Source organism: Musa acuminata, chromosome BXJ1-1 (assembly GCF_036884655.1).
Source record: "Musa acuminata AAA Group cultivar baxijiao chromosome BXJ1-1, Cavendish_Baxijiao_AAA, whole genome shotgun sequence".
NCBI lineage: Eukaryota > Viridiplantae > Streptophyta > Magnoliopsida > Zingiberales > Musaceae > Musa > Musa acuminata.
Window position 1 is genome coordinate 7,048,373 of NC_088327.1, and position 12,339 is coordinate 7,060,711.

Sequence of the window (12,339 nt, forward strand, 5' to 3'; positions counted from 1 at the left end):
TATGAACATCCTTTGTTTTTAGGAAAATATCTTCCCTATCCAATTTCTATATATTTAATAAGTCATCTTTCTGCAATATAATAATTTTTAAAACATAAATTAGGTCAAATTGATGATTAATTTTGTTTTTATTTTTATAAAAAAATATAATAAATTTGATTGTCGAAGGAATTTTATCGAATAAACATCATCTTTTGTAGAAAAGTAGATATGAGACACAAGTATTTCTAAATATGATAATGAATAATTTTTATATATTTAGCAAGTCATCTTTTTTACATTATAATAATTTTCGAAACATAAGGTAGGTAAAATTGACGCTCAAATTTCAGCTTATCTTCAAAAAAATTATATATATATATATATATAATGGGATTCGAGGAAGTGCGTTTTGTTGAATAGCAGCCGAACAAAGGGCTTCATCAACCGGCCTCGAGCGAGTCGGCTTACACGACCCACAAGAGGTGGTCTTCGTCGTTGTATCATGGCCTTCGCCTCAAATCCATTATCGCTAAGCGTGACGGAACCCGCCTTCGAGGCATGGCTGCGCGAAACCGGCTACCTCGAGATCCTCGACGACCGCGCCGCCTCCGCCGACCCCTCTCCTCCCTCATCTTTCCCCTCCCTGTCCTCCTCCTCCTCCACCGCGGTTCCCGACCTCCCCCTCCGCCCTAGGACCTCCGCTCCTGCAGCCGGGCGCGGTGGTCTCGCCGCCCGCGCCTTCTCCTCTATGCGCACCCTTGCCTCCCTCTTCACTCTGAACCCTTTCGCGAAGCTCACGCCCGAGGACCTCTCCGTCGGGACCCCCTCGTGGACTCTCGAGTTCATCGGCGCTGCCGGCTCCTACTCCTGGCCCGCCGGATCCGCCCAGGCCCGGATGAGGGTGCAGGAAAACGTTCGCCGCTACGTCCGGAACTATGCACTGCTATCGGTTATCGTCTTCGCTTGCACCTTGTGAGTCTGCATACCTATTCCTCATTTGTTCCTTGATTGATCTGCTGACTTATTGTAGCCTTAGATGTATCTCGACTGAGGCCTTCTTGTTCTCTTGGCAGGTACAAGATGCCGGTTTCGCTTCTTGGACTGATTGCGTGCTTGGTTCTCTGGGAATTTGTGAGGTTTTGCAGTGATAAGTGGCAATTGGAGGAAAGGAGCCCTGGATTAAGACAGGCGTTCGTTCACATTGCTCAGCTTGGTGAGTAGGCTTCTTTTTTTTTTTTTTTTTGGCAAAGGGTGAGTGGCGAAGGTGGGATTTGAGCTTTCACGATTTTGTGATGTACTATTAAAGTGTTTATCAGCTAAGCTCGAATGAGGTTTCGAACCCTCAAATCTTTGATAAGTTGGTCTGGTATACCACCGCTAGACCAATGTTTAAGGTGTCACCTTGGTGAGTTGCCTGAGATCATTTATTCCCTTCTTTTGACTTAATGAACTTAGGTACAAGTTATGTGATTTAACAGTCAGAGGCATGCATGAACTAATTATTGTGCTAATTGAGTGGAAACATGGACTCATTTCTCCATATACATGTGACATGCTCTGTAGATTTGATCTTAAAGATTTGGTGGGTGCATCTCAAGTATTGATGCCGATCAGTCTCGTTAATCATTCAATTTACATTTAAAATTTAAAGTAAAGTAAATGTGAAAAAAAAAATGTAAAGAACCTAAGAATGCTAGAATAAAGTTTATGAAGGCTTCTCAAGTCATTGTCACATATCCATATGGACATTGATTCCCCAGTGAATGAGTTTTGACTCCATTCAGATTGTTTGTGCTCTCCTTGAGTGAAATCCTTACCACAGACATGGCCAATATATTTCTTCACTCTTAACTACCTTGTTTCCCTTGTTCCATGGTTTTACCTTTGGACCTAAATGTTAGATATTGTGACTTTGGGACATGCAATACTGTGTCAGTCTAGATCCAGAACTTTGAGATTGATATGATTGATTTCTGGGCCACCTAGCTCCCTGTTTTGTTACGCTATATTGTGTTTGCATGCCATGTTAGCAACTTTAGCAAGGATAGTTCAATTGAGTGCTTAAAGATAATAGGCTATTAGAATGTTTGATATGGAATATAGTGTTAACTTTCTATTACATCACATGGGTGTTTGGCCTCTTCTATCAAGAATAAGGACTAAAAAAGAGTCATGTAACACACCTTAAAATATAACCAGATTTGCTGCTTCAGTATATAAATAGGAGATTAGCTGGAAGATATTGATTAGCAATCTGGTTTTGTGCTGGCTGGATAACATGCTTTATAGTTATACCAATACCTGTGGTATATATTGTTTTATAACCTAACAATAATTTGTTGGCTGATATAGTTTGGACAGATCAGACTAATTTATATGATCCAAGGATCAAAAGATTCATGTGAAAATACCGTTAGATGTGAGAGATAAATGTAAGCTGCTTTAACGTGCGATTATACTATAGTGCTTAGTAGTTGAAATAATGGAGGTGCAAGTAGTGAGAAATGCTAAGGGCTTATCGATAGGTTTGGTACTCAATATGATTGAACTGAAGCAGATTCAAAGGATTTCTTATTTACTCTTAACGTGTGATTATAGTGCTTAGGAGTAGAAATAATGGAGATGGAAGTAGTGAGAAATGCAAAGAGCTCTGGGTTTGGTACTCAATATGATTGAACTTAAGCAGATTCAAGGATTTCTTATTAATTCTTAACGAGTGATTATAGTGCTTAGTAGTTGAAATAATGGAGATGGAAGTAGTGAGAAATGCTAAGGGCTGGGTTCGGTACTCAAATGATTGAACTTAATCTGATTCAAGGATTTCTTATTTATTCTATCAAGCCATTTTTTATGTTAATTTTACTGAGCATGATAATTTTACTTCCTGCAATCATTTTACCATATTGCCCATGAGACATATTTTGTATTCCTCATTAACCAACATTTTGCACAATCATAGTCTGCAAATTATGAGATGTTTTTCAAACATTGACCAAGTACCATCCGAGTACGTAGAATTATGATTTTGTTTGCATTTGTCCATTTTAGACGAAATTTTTTTAAAATACAAAATCAGAATGGTTCATCTTCTGATAAAGAAAGTTCTACAAATATGTTCAATTTAAGGTTGATCGACTATATTGTTTTATTGGTACTATGCTAGAAATCACATGCAAGATTGAGACAAGCTTGATGTTAATTGGGTTTGTACATGTAGCAGAATCCTGTCAATTATTTAGGGACTAAAGTTTCTTTGATGAGGATTTTTGTAAGGTTATTCTGTTATATTTTTCTTCACTGAAACTTCCCCATGAGTTTGTTTTTTCAATTACCTAATCGCATCTTTGCTAATGTGATAGTTTCCATCAACTAAACATCGGCACACATCACTAGTCATAATATCAAGCAGACGAAATGTAATGTAAACCTGTGGTGAAGGCCTAGTGCAGATTGGGCTCAGAGAGATTCAGCCGTCTGCTGTGTTCACTGATCATGAAGTATCAGTTCCCTTTTCTATTGCCCTGATTTGATAATCAGGATACAAAGAAATTAGAGTGTGATGTAGCTGCACTCTGTTGTTCACTGGGACCATCTTCATATGATTATTTCCTTGCCATTCTAATAAAGGAAGAACTAGTATCAGAAATCACGTGTGTAATCTGCATAATGCGACATGGCAGAACACTGCATGCTATAAATATAGTTTAAGTCTGGGATTGCACTTACGCTACACATTGCTTTCTATGGTTGCTTGCCAGTATATCCTATTTTGTATTCAAGAATACTCACAAAACAGTTACAAAAGTCTTGCATTTATCAAGTATATATGCTTACTGAAGTTTCCTAATTCCATATTTGTCATTGTTCTTATTTATTTATTTATTTTGTTTTTAAAGCGACTGCAGTGGTACTCTATATGTGCAATCTTCAACTAGCTATTGCTTGCACGGTTGGTGTCAGTTATGCAGGTGACTCTACCTGATTTCATCACTTGATCTCATTAAATACATTGTTAACCATAACCTTAACAACAATTTTGTTTTTCTAGTCCTCATTTTTCATGCTTTTCTGCGGAAGTTGACTCCAAGACGGATCCCGGGGGCTAACCAGCATGGAAGATTTTTGCAGAGAAGGTAACGATTGGCAGCAAAACAAGTGCTCATCCCGGCTGTGGAGGGAGCATGCACTTTTGATGTGGATCTCATCGTTAGTTTCCAACATAGGGTACTGTTAAAGCTCTAGAACTTCTTTTAGGGATAGAAAAAGTTTATCCATTGATGCTCTGTGTCATTGCTCTACACTCATGAAAGTGTAACAGCTAATGGCAGTGGCATTAAGGGGAACAAAGACTACTCTTCTATAGGACAGATTGTGCACAGGATACATCTGGCATCCTTCTTGTAAACACAGGTAGATCGTACTTGACATTTTTGAGTTGTGAGACTCAAAATTGGAAGTTTGTTCTTTTGGCATTACTGCTACAGGTAAAACCCTTGAATTTCTAAGCGTTAAATCTTGGTTCCTCCACTTGTGATTCAGACACATTTTAGCTCCTACACAACCAAACCACCAATATGTTGTCTGTAACACAACTGAAGATCTAATGATGGGTATTTATTTGAGTGGCATTATCTACTTGCATATGGTCAAAACATCACAATTTCACTTACACAAGGAGGTTACACTATGCAGTCAAACAACAGAAAATTTTACTGGACTGAGGACAATGTCTTATTCCACGAGTTACAAAAGTGAATCGAGTATAATCCCAGGAAGAGCATTGCAGTAAAGAGTTTGTAGGTTGCTGCATTTGCATATTGACCAAGATGTGTTAGTCGGTAAAGATATTGAAGATTGATGAGTAAGTTTTTGGGTTGTTGTTTGGCCTTTATCTTAAATTACTTGTTATTGAAAGAATATTACAGGAGCTAAGTTTATTTTGTTGTATCTTTTTTGTATAATACAAAGGAAGAGATGGAGAGAAAGATAAAGAAAAGGAAGGTGAGGTCAAGAACCCAAAAGAAATCAAAATATGACTTTAATTAGGTTAAGAACCCAAAAAAAATCATTGAGAAAGGAGAAAAATTCAAAGGAGATCATGTTCAAAATTTTGCGCCTATTTTTCTTTTTCTATATTTATATATATATATACTAGCTAGTTATAATTCACTATGACAGTATTATATAAGGACTAATGTTCTTTTATCCGTAAAGGATCCAGGTTTGAAAAGTGGCTCGGGATAATCTTCGAGCTATCGAGGTGCCTCCCATGAAGACTAAAATAATGGTTCAGATCAATTATGGATTAACCTCCATATGTAATATTCACAAGAATATTTTAAGAAGATAAGGGGTCAGCTTAGATCAGTTACTAACATATTCCAAGAAGATTAAGGAGTAGTTTTAATTGGTTACAAATTGTCCTCTCCATGATATCTACGCGGGGTACTCCTCTTCCTATGAATGCTAGTATAAAAACGCACTAAAGGCTTCCAAAAGAAAGGAAGGAGAAACAAGGCTACTATAATAATGTGGTCGATCTATCATCTTTGTGAATGTCAAGCAATCATCTCCTCGATTCTTAAATCTTATCCAACAGATGCAAACACTAGCTAATATAATAAAGTGGTCGCTCCACTTCTGCCTCGGCCAGACCACCAAGTGACATCACTACCTCAATCGCTGGTGATAGTTCCTCAACCCTACGTCTAGGTGTCCGTCGGAGTCCTGACTAATGGGTTATCAGCTCCCCCCAATCTTTCACAACCCACCGAACCATCAACTGAGAAAGCCCCATGTTCCCCAACCATGGAACTTGGCAGACATCACCGCGACCTTTCAGCTCCGATTGGGTCTAAGACTCATTCAACTGACTCAACAGTTGACTCATTGAGAATCTGATCACAACAAATGGACCGATGCTCAGAAGAAATGTATTGTGACTTCCACCAATTCAGAATAGAAGGGCAGGTCGATTCTATGTCGGTCTGATCCCCGTTCATTTAGAACATGCAAGAGGAACCAGTTCTCATAAGCTTTCATCTTATCGGACGCCTTAATATGTCGTGCCATCCCAACTACCTTAAGGAGATCAGCATGAGAGTGGTATGCTCATCTCAAATCTCACTCTGTTAGTTCTTTTGCTTAGCTAGTGAAAGAGTTCGAGCTCCACTTCCTCGGGAATGTATGCCTAAGGCCTATGGCCTCAATGCTTCTAGGATTAAGATAAGGCGAGGAGGAGATACTAGCGAACCTTGTTAATTGATTTACCAATGAGATCCTAAAAGTGGACAATGCCCACCCTTCACTCATGATCTAGTCCTTCGTGATGGGGTTAAAGCTCTCCCATATATTCTTATTGCATTAGTACTTGCATTAGTACTCATGATCTAGTGTCGTCCTAAAGGGCTCGAACCAACAAACATTCGAACAAGACTTAAATTTGAGTTCAAGATATCTAACAATAAGGTCGAATATAAAGCACTTCTCTCAAGACTCCAGCTCGTACTAGAGTTCCAAGTTCAAGAACTAATAGTTTTCAGTGACTTTGAGCTAATCGTGAGTCAAATAGAGAGAAGTTATGAAGTTCAGGACACCATCATGATAAGATATCTCACTTAGGCACAAAAGTTGTCTCAATTTCTCCCAACTCCAAGTACTTCAAATACCACATGAAGAGAATACCGAGGTAGATGCCCTCACCCAACTCGAGCTCCTGAGCCAAATTGTCTATTAGTTAGGACCCTATCAAGCCAAACCATCGCGGAGCTCAACATTGGTTGTGGTTGAGGCAGAACCGAGTTAGATGGATGAAATCATACATTACAAGAAAGATGAAATACTCCCAACCAATCTCATGGTAACTCAAAGAGTCAAGCACCACCAAGCTTGATATTGTCTAACTAATGGTCGCTTGTATCGTAGGTCTTTCAGCTAACCGCTCACGTGTTTAAATTGTTGAATCTCGTATTTTGATGATGAAACTACTTGATATATGTTTATGATTTAATCTGCGTTTTGAGTGACGCAGGATGCTTTGATCAGGATGAGACAATTAAAGCAGGAATATCATATTGTGCCGGAGGAACATGTCAGAAGATTGGACGTCGGGCCGGTGGATCGGTCGACGTATCGACAGAAGGCTTCGGGCCGTGGACTCGGGCATTGGACCAAGAAGAGCAGGTATTGTGCCAAGGATATCGGAGTTGCAGAGTCAACTGGCCGATTGGGCAATAGGCTGCAGGAAAGGACGATGCACCGAAGAATCGGACGAAGCGTCGAGGGACCAATGACATGCCGGACAACTTGGTTAATTGCTTAGGATTAATTGTCTCGATCGAAGTTTTTGTTTTAAGTGTGCAGGATTAACTACGATGAAAGTTAGACAAGCAGCAGGAGTTGCGCCGGAGTCAAGTTCATGATCACGTTGGGAGTTCGAGAGTTCGACGGAAGTTCGGACGGTCGTCGGAGGTTCTGCGAGAACAGATCCGAGAAGTCCAGAAGCTTGCCAAGCGAAGCTCGTTCGAACTCGCCAAGTGGATCGTCGCAAAGTCCAAGAGTTTGCCGGAAGTCCGCAGGAGCATCACCGAGGGTTCATCGGATGATCGACGGAAGTTCGCCGGAAACTCGCCGGAAGAAGCGATTGACGCACCGAAGCAAAGCTGAAGAAATTGTCTTAGATCTAATCGTAGTTAGCACGTTGATTAAGTTGGAAAATGGGAGGTGATCCCATTAGCTTAATCTTGGGGCAATTGGGCCCCTGAAAGACTGAAATTGGGCCGAATGGAGCTAACCATTCGGACCCTGATTGCACCAGGAGGTGCAACCGCCTAGGCCAGGAGGTGACACCGCCTGGGCTAAGCCTCCCAGCGAGACTAGGCGGTGCAACCGCCCCAGCCAGGAGGTGGCACCGCCTGAGCTCAGTCTTCGAGCTAGACTGGGCGGTGCAACCTCCCTGACAGAGAGGTGGCACCGCCTGAGCTCGGTCTTCGAGCTCTGGCAGAGAGGTGCAACCGCCTCAGTCAAGAGGTGGCACCGCCTGGGGCTCAGTCTCCGAGCCAGACTCAGGCGGTGCAACCGCCCCTGACAGAGAGGTGCAACCGCTTGGGCTCAGTCCTCGAGCTCTGCCAGGTGGTGCAACCTCTCCAGTCAGAGGTGCAACCGCCTGATCCCGGAATTCCGGGATTTGATCGTTTTGAGCTCCAAATTTGAACTGGGTTGGGGCCTATAAATACCCCACCCATTCAGCACTGAAAGCACAGAACACACACTCGAAATCTTGCTATCTTTCTGTGTTTCTTAGAGCTCAAAACTGCTAGTTCTCCTCTTTCTATTCTTCAAGTTTGAGTTGTAAAGAGAGGATAGAAAACTTCTGTAAGGGTTGTCTCCTAAGCTCGTCAAAAGGAGTGAATCTGTAAGAGGGTAGTTGGCCTTCGCCTATTGAAGGAAGGCCTCTAGTTGACGTCGGTGACCTCGTCGGTGGAGGAAGCCAAAAGTGGAGTAGGTCAAGACTGACCGAACCACTCTAAATCTCTGGTTTGCGTTTATTTTGAGCACTTTATCATTACTGCAAACCTCCTACATAGCTACTGCTCTCTGCGCCTTTACGAACAAGTTTCTAAGTGCTGATCTTTCCGAATCTGCATTCAGACGTAAATCGGTGTTTTCATACATTTCAGTTTACATTTACGTTTTGATTCTGCAAAACTGTCTTCTGCGCTTTTACGAACGAAGTTTCTAAGTTCAGATCCCTTTAAAACTGCGTTTAGACGTAAACTGCACAAACTGTGTTTAGACGTAAACTGCACAAACTGTGTTTAGACGTAAAACTGTGTTTTAGACGTAAACTACTTTTAAACGTAAAACTACGTTTAGACGTAAAACTGCGTTTAGACGCAAACTGCGTTTAGACGTAAAACTACGTTTAGACGTAAAACTGCGTTTAGACGCAAACTGCGTTTAGACGTAAAAACTACGTTTAAACGTAAAACTGTGTTTAGACGTAAAATTGCGTTTAGACGCAAACTGCACTGCGCTTAGACGCAATCTGATCTTAGACGCAAACTGCGCTTAAACGCAATCTGCATTTAGACGTAAACTGCATTTAGACGCAAACTGCGTAAACTGCGCTTAGACGCAAACTGTGTTTAGACATAAACTGCACTTAATCATAAGTATTCTTAGAATCGGCTTTTGCATCAAAATAGTTTTTATCAAACGAACGCAGCTTTCGTTTTTAATCGCTGAAAGATTTCCGCTGCACTAATTCACCCCCCCCCCCCCCCCCTCTTAGTGCTCTCGATCCTAACATAAATCCCCATGAGGCCAAGAGAGTACTTGTCGAGGTCCACGAGGGCATTTGTGGAGAGCACATTGACAGGCAAACCCTTGCTTTCAAAGTGCTCCGATAAGGGTTCTACTGGCCAACACTATGCAAAGATGCAATTGCATACACCTAAATATGTCGTAGGTGTTAGGAATTTGCTCAAGTACCAAGACAACCGACAGTTCCCTTAAATCCAGTCGACTGTGGGTGACCGTTCGCTTAGTGGGGAATGGACCTTTTCAGACCCTTCCCACCTATCTTGGACCAATGAAGATTCGTCATCGTAGGGGTCAACTACTTCACAAAATGGGTGGAAGCTAAACTGCTAGCATCAATAACCGAGAGACATGTCGAAGGATTCATATGGAGGAACATTATCACTTGCTTCGGGATACTAAAGGCCCTTATCACAGACAATGAGACTCGATTCAACAATCCAAAGTTCAAAGAGTTCTGCCAATATTATAGAATCCAGTTAGATTCAACTTAGTGGCTCACCCCCAAACTAATGGTCTTTCCGAAGTCACCAACAAGCTATCCTCGAGGGCCTCAAACATCAAGTCATCGGATCAAAGAGCACCTAGGTGGATGAGCTGTTAAGCATCTTGTGCGCCTCCCCAATGACACCAAAGACAGGGTCAGGAGAATCCTCTTTTAGCCTAGCCTATGGTATAGAGGTCGTCTTACCACCTGAGGTAATCTTCTCGATGCCCCCATGTTGAAAACTTTGACGAAGAAACTTCCGAGATTAGACTGAGTCGAGCTCGATTTGATAGATGAGGTTAGAGCCGCTGCACATCTACAAGTTTTGAGATACAAGAAGGCGATGGCCAAGCTCTACGACTAAGGTGTTTGCCCCCGAGGCATTCAACTAGGAGACTTGGAGTTACGTATAGTTGAGATGATCGACCCCACTCGATCCCAAGGAAAGTTAGCACCAAACTGGGAAGAGCCTTATTGGGTCATGGAAGTCATCCGAGATGGGACATATCACCTCAGTACAACAGAAGGAAGAACATTACCAAGAACATGGTATATCTTCAACCTAAAAAAATTTATCTGTAAAGGCCTCTAGAGGGGGAAGGGTTTTATCGAGGAACTATCCAAGTCGAGAGAAAGTGTTTTTAAAAAAAGAAAAGAAAATTACAATAGACAGAGTAGGCCCCTATAAGTAAACTTGGGTGTTGATCTACAAAAAAGAGAAGAAAAAGAGACATCATCATGCACTAGGCGAAGAATCGAGACTGTCATCAAAAGCAACTTGGCTTTCCATTGGAACGTCTTGATCCTTGGGGTAGTCAGCAAATGGGTATTCCTCAAGTTCCAGTCTAGGGTACCATGCTTTGATGCATGCTAAAGCAATCAAATACCCAAATTTATAGGAGGCCACCCTTATACATTTTGAGTCACTGTCATTTGTACGTGGCAAGTGGTGTCACCAAGGGATAATTATATATTACCCTCCTATAGTCATACATTTTTAGTATCTCGGTCCCTAAACTTACAAAATTTATATTGAAATCATATAGTTATGAAAGTAAAATATTTAACCTCATTTATTCTAACACTGTCGACTTTACTGATAGAAGATACAGCACGTGATAGCATATGCATGAATGACACGAAAACGATGGGCAAAAAAGATAATTTTAATAGTGGTGGTGGATGGTGGTACCGTGGGTGATTGTTATGGTAGTGGTCGACGAGAATGATGCGATGGTCAACCTTGATGATGTCAATTTGAACATTGACGATAGAGAGGAAGAGGAGGTAGAGCGGTGCGGTGCCGAAGGAGGAAGAGAAGGCATCTACATCAGTGCTACATCGCTCTACCTCTTGTTCCTCTTTCGACGATGTAGTGGTCATCGAGAACGAAGAGGAGATAGAGTAATGTAGTGTCGACACAGAGGAGGTAGTGCGGTGCCACACCAAATGATGCAGTGACTTGCGAGAACGAAAAGGAGGCAAAGCAGTGCGACGCCGACATATATGCCTCACCTGCCTCCTCTTTCTCCTTTGGCATCGTACTGCTTTGCCTCATCTTCGTTCTCACCAACCATTGCACCATTCAATGCAGCACTGCATTGCCTCCTTTTTGTGGAGATAGAGTAGTGTGGCTCCAACATAGATGCCTCACCACTTTATCTTCTGTTCCTCCTCATTTTCGTTGTTCGAATCGACATCGATAAAGTCGACCATCGCATCATTCTCATCGACCACCGCCACAACAGTTACCCATGATGCTATTATTCATCACTATAATTGAAATTATCTTTATGTTCATTATCTTTGTATCATTCATACATGCATAATTATCTTTCGTTTATAAAGTTGACGATATTAGGATAAATAAGATTAAATATTTTAATTTTATAATTATAAAAAAATTAATATAATTTTTTTTTAATATAAGGATCAGAATATTAAAGAAATTTAACTATAAAGAATAATCTATAATGAGTTGTGTCACCAAAAGATGAGCTAGCCATCGCAGGACTACGTTAGGGGTTGGTTACGATGAAAAAGGCAACGAAGATAGAGTGATCATGGTGAAGTACAGGCCAAGGATGCGAGAATCCACCTAAGGCCTCATCCTCGGTGATGAGGTTCTCGGTGCGGGGTTGCGCCACGGAGACAAGACATCAAGGGTTGGTGCTGCGCTCCATGGAAAGGGTCTCGATACTATTGACAAGCGACAATGACAACAATGAGTTGACCGCCAAGGACGATGAGACGAGAGAGAAATTATCCTTGAGAAAGAGGAGTCAACATCGTTGACAGAGAGGGCGGAAACAATGAAAGAAGAAAGGGAAGATCAACAGCACCGGAGAGAGCGAGAGAGAGAGAGAACGAGCGGCGACTGTGACGAAATGCAGAGAGAGAGAGGCCATCAGCCGTGGAATGACCAGGCAAAGTTTAAAGCTGTCTGACCTGTTATGCTCATCGCGTCCACTGGATTCAAACATGTCGACTGCACGCCAAGCCAAACCCATATTCTTCCTGCCATTAATGGTTAAAAAGAGGGATCAAAA

General features: G+C 41.6%; 1 pseudogene; it reads left to right on the plus strand.

Moving 5' to 3' along the window:
• Nucleotides 1-383: 383 nt before the first annotated feature.
• Nucleotides 384-4,495, plus strand: LOC135639563 (PRA1 family protein H-like; annotated as a pseudogene).
• Nucleotides 4,496-12,339: the final 7,844 nt, after the last annotated feature.